The sequence below is a fragment of the Octopus bimaculoides genome, chromosome 10, assembly GCF_046866305.1.
Source record: "Octopus bimaculoides isolate indiv1 chromosome 10, ASM4686630v1, whole genome shotgun sequence".
In the NCBI taxonomy this organism is placed as follows: Eukaryota; Metazoa; Mollusca; class Cephalopoda; order Octopoda; family Octopodidae; genus Octopus; species Octopus bimaculoides.
In genome coordinates this window covers 95321996-95327385 of record NC_142937.1, presented here as the reverse complement: position 1 = coordinate 95327385, position 5390 = coordinate 95321996, and the positions used below count along the sequence as shown (strand labels likewise).

At 37.5% G+C, this 5390-nt stretch overlaps 1 long non-coding RNA gene across 1 annotated transcript in view; it reads right to left on the bottom strand.

Annotated features, from left to right (window-relative positions):
- Nucleotides 1-647: 647 nt before the first annotated feature.
- The window catches only part of LOC149133962 (uncharacterized), a 14103-nt gene continuing 9360 nt past the window's right edge, over nucleotides 648-5390 (bottom strand). Inside the window, exon 2 of the long non-coding RNA XR_016243507.1 lies at nucleotides 648-1182. This is a non-coding gene — a long non-coding RNA (uncharacterized LOC149133962). The remainder of the gene's footprint in view (nucleotides 1183-5390) is intronic.

Here is a 5390-nt window from a genome sequence, read left to right as displayed (position 1 = left end):
GCAGTAACGCTGTGTAAAGCTGAGTCATGACGTCCAGTTCTTGCAGGACATGAAATTCGACGGGAAATACGTGACTTTGCCTTCGAATTGGTAGACCACCCACAAGAAAGCCCCACTAAGATAGATAACAGCTTGACTGGATTTCAAGATGACTAAGGTGCATATCAACTGCAGGATTCGAACTTTACAATCACCGTTGTCTCATCGCAAACCAGTTTCATACTTAGACGAACATTTCAAATGGGGATCGATAAAAGAATTTATCAAACGATAAAATATTGCAATCAAAATTTAATTAGTTTCAATTAGCAATCACTAAAATAAATGAAACGCGTGCACACAAACACACACACACACACACACAAGTAGAAAATATAATTTGTTTAATCAATTTATAGATTTTCAATTTCAAATTTTCTTGGATCTTTCAAGTAATCGTACAGTTTTGATGTTTCTCCTCCAAAAGAAATAAGCATAGCAACGGTATTTCATAATCACTTGTGAGACGGTCGATTGTTGATAACATCTGAGAAATATAAAACTATAAGGTGGATAATTTTAACAGACAACATAACTTAGGAATGATGACCTAAAACCTTAAATGTTCTTTTCATTAATTTAAGAAATGGCTTTACAACCGTGACCAAAGATCAAAACAAAGCAACGACAGAGCTTCTAGAAGAAAAATGGCGGCGAAGTCACCTTCAGCTCATGTTCTACTTACGGTAGCTTTTGTGTACTTACAGTTAGGTTTTACACACACACGCACACACACAATGGTTGACCCAGATGCCTTTCGTTGAGTCGAACCAAGAACAACTGTGTAAGAAACCTAATTAAAAGATACATTACGAGAAAATTTGATAATTTGTCCAGTGAAAATTTCATTAAGAGAACGAGCCAGCTTGACCGATGAATCTATTATAAACTGTCATATTATTGGCTAAAGGCTTAAGGGTTTCCGTCTCCCTCATAGCTGTTTGGTCAAGACACCACACTTTCTTTGACCTCGTTCATTCATCTCTAAAGAAATGAAGGTGCAACAGGGACGAAGCGCATTCTTAAGTTTTACTGTTGTAAACTGGAGTTTCAAGAAGGTACGTTAAAATTGTTATCGTAATCTCGCTCAATCGTCTTTTGTGACCATCACGTCAGAGTGAACTTCATAAGTGAATTTACAGTCTAGAAAAAAAAATAAATAAATAAAAAGCGTTCATTTATACAGAGATTGAGTAATATAAATTATCTTTTCTACTCTAGGCACAAGGCCCGAAATTTTTGTGAAGGGGCGCTCGATTAGATCGACCTCAGTACGAAACTGGTACTTAATTTATCGAACTCGTAAGGATGAAAGGCAAAGTCGACCTCGGCGGAATTTGAACTCAGAACGTAAAGACGGACGAAGTACCGCAAATCATTTCGTCCGGCGTGCTAAATTAAGACAGAGAAACTCAAATGTCAAACAACTGTCATCACGTTATATTCATAATTTCTTTACAAAAAAGACAAAAGAGGAAAAGGCTTCAACTGGGGAGAAATGTTTTCGAGGGAATCGTTGCTTCCTCTTTCCTGCGAGTTAATCCGACCGTAACGCTGTCACGTATCGTTATTCACACAATCTAGCTGACATTCCCTACGCGCATCGTTACAAGTGTGCCCACCCCGCCACAAGCCTGAAACATGCAATCATTTCTACCCTAATACCATCCCTGTTTAGGTATCAAATCTAGCGATCGGTGCCGTAAGTTTCCGTTCTCCAAACACCTTTGAACTTCAGATTTCAAATATTTGTTACGTGATATGGCTTCGGTCGACTTAGCAAGTAATTTATTAATTGAACGTGAGAAATTATTGACCTCGTTTCACTGCAATATGTATATTCACACACACACACAATGTATGTATGTATGTATGTATGTATGTATGTAGGAGGTGCATTCCAGAAGTTTTGAGACTTCTTCAAGGGAGACATTTATTAATAATTTCAATTTCTGTACAAAACTAATCTCCTTCAAAGAAGAGTCCTCTGACTTGTAGTGCTCCAGCCATTTTGTGAGGGCCCCATGGAAGTCCACCGATGTAAAGATATCCAGAATTCTTGTCACATCCCCCATCTCGTGGAATAGCCAAAAATCACAGGGTGCAAGATCTGGACATTAGGGAGGGACAGTTTGATGTCCATTTCTATCGAACTGTTGTTTATCAGGATGGAATTACGAGAAACAGTGTTCAGTAGACTGTGACCAACAGTGTTTAGTCGGAATGAGTTCAAATTAGTGTTACAGTTGTGTCCTTCAATCTGGAACAAAAACGTTGGCAGGTCAGCTTATTAGATGGACGTACTAAAATCACAACAATCCAGAACAGCTGTAACTGTTTCTCCTTAAAAAGGTCTCAAAACATCTAAAATGCACCTCGTATATCTACATACATGTATGTGTACATACATTTAAATTAGACATACAAATATGTTCTTTTACAGTCATTCGACTGCGGCCATGCTGGATCACGCCTTGGAGGGTTAGTCGAACAAATCGAGTCAAGTACTTTTTGTTTATAAAGTCTGATAATTATTTTTGGAGCCTCCTTTGCAGAACCATTTCTGGATGTATAGAAGCCAACAGGAATTGTGAAATGAGGCGGAACAAAACAGAGACAGACATGCAAAACTAAATGTAAGGTGGACTTGTGGTTTCTGTCTACCAAATTCACTTGCAAGGCTTTGATTGACCCGAAGTATTAGAAGACATTAGCCCAAGGTGCACTACGGTCGACTTAACCTCATCTCTCGAAATTGCTGGCTTTGTGCCAAAATTTGCCACCAGTTACATTCCTTGAAGTTGGCTCTCAGAACATATTTGAATCTTTTCTTTTGCCCTCCTCTCCTTCATTTTCCTTTTTTTAGTTTGGAGAACATGTTTCGGTCGATGATTGTTTTGCTCCGGACGACATGACTCGTCCATCTCGGCTGTTTTGGGATAATGATAGCCTTCAATGGAGATCATGTTGGCTGAAAAATCCCATCAAAACGGAAAAAAAATCTAGCTTATGTAGGTCCGCCAAAAGTCCACCAAGGCATTCTATTGTAAAAAAAAAAATTACCCGGCAACAACAGAATACTCAGGTAGCGCGCGCGTGTATACATACATACTTACAGACAGGCAGGCATGCAGAGAGATAGATAATATAGAGGCGGGGTGGTGCTCGTATGCGTGTATACTCTTACACGACTCCATACATAATATATATCATCAATTATAAATAAAAATATGTCCATCTATCACCCGTCCCATTTTCATTTCTGGCAATTCTTATGGAAGCAAAGATGAAGCCAATCAACACTAAAAGCCATCAATGGCCCAGTGGCCAGAAATATTCGTACATGGAATTTAAACGGTTTTTAGAAAGGGTTCGAGCACTACAGAGAACACATCAGTGAACCAGGTGTGACCCGCAATCCAACTGTTTCCGAGCCCTAATATATGTAAAGAAGGATCTTTGATATTGAAGTATGTGTTCTGTAAAGTTTGTTTACCTGTGGCACTATTTTTCTTGATTTAAAAAAAGAAACCACTGATTGATAAGCCAACTGTAGCCGCTCCTAATAGTCTCTTGTTCGTTGTTCTTGGCGGTTAAAAGGAAAAAGACAGAAAGAAAGAAAGAAAGACAATGAAAGAGGGACAACTGAAACTTGTGTTCAGGTGTAAATGGGAGACACATTGAACAGTTGGAGGCACCAAGAGATAGAGTTGTTTAACTTGAAACCCAGTTGAGTTGAGCCAAGATCAAAGGCATTCAGTCTGTTATCAATTACCATCTTGTCTTTATAGTATCCAGTTTTATTCATCATTTTAAGATTAGCTGCTATTTCCAGCAGAGCAAGTGACCATGTAAATGCTCCGTTAAGGGCTAGTCCAGAGAGAGATAGGAAGAAGACGAACAGCGAAATAAGGATTTGCTATTTGGTGTATTAGAAGCGATGGCTATATAATCTCCGCTTTAGACACTCGTTTCATGTTTCTGACACGATACAGAAAAATCTCTACCCAGGCCACTATGCACTCAATGTACAAACTGTATTTATAAATGTGGTTTACAGTAAAAATAAAAACAAATTCTCTCAGTGTTCTTTATATTGAGAACAGCTGCCTATTGCTTTGACAAGTTTGTATTTCAATCGATGTATTTTCAATATTGTAATTGAGGAAAAAGAAGGACAGATGATTCAGTATTTCTTAGAGATGTTTGGTAAAAGGGGAAAAAATCTATGAAATAAAACAGGATTGTGTGTATGGACATCGAAAACCTTTCCTACTATAGATGTATTGTTTTGCAAGTAAAGGAGGCGAGAATTGAGGTGATTTTATTGGTAGGAAAATTACGTGCATATAAATAATATTAAAATAAAACTAATTATATGATTCCTAAGTTGTTTCAGCCACTGCCGCCCGCTCATATCTCTTCCACCCACCTTTCTTTTTCTATAGCCTTATTCACCTTCACATTGATCCATATATTTCTCCAAAGATTGAATTTATCTCGGGAGTTGAGTAATCATTCAAAGGAAAGAAATACAAGTTTATTGCAAGATCTTTCTCTGAAGTTGTTCTGGACAAGTAAATGCTTTTCAGAACGAAAAATGTCAAGTTATTTTCTCCATTGTCCATCGACTTCGTAAATAGTAACGGAGAAAAGAAAAGAAAAAAGAAAAATCATTTTCTGTGTTTGCAATATAAGAGGATATTGCAAATCAGAACTAAACATTTTTTTTAAAGAGTTCTGAATGACATTCAATGTTGCTGTTGTCTTTTTAGATCTTTCTAATAGTTTTGTTCTAGTTCTGATGTTCCAATAAATCAGTGAAGCTTTTCTACAAACTTGGGTCACTGAATGAATCAAATTATTGAGAATATTCCATTGTAGATAATCAAATATCTACCATAGTCAGTGTTAACACATTTAATGAAGTGAATTTTAACGATTTAATTAAAAATATTTATGACGTAAGAAAAATTTCAAAATCTGTGACAGCATCAAAGAAGATCCTCTCTCTCATTCCCTCTCTCTCTCTCTTTCTCTCTCTCTCTCTCTCTCTCTCTCTCTCTCTCTCTCTCTCTCTATCTATCTTTCTATCTCTCTCTCCGAGCACAGGATGCATCGATTAGATGATAAGCGTAAAAGCCTCCGTCGCACAGACTCAAAAGACGATGTCTCATTCAATTCAAATGACTTCAATTTCCAGTTAATCTCCAATGAGACAATCAACACATCGCAAGGGCAGACATTTTCCATTGCCAGCTTACTCACTGAAGAGCTCTGCTTCACCCATGGTCGGATTTTCGTTGGGTGTTCAAGAGTAAGAAGTAAGAAAAATCTTTATATCTATGCAC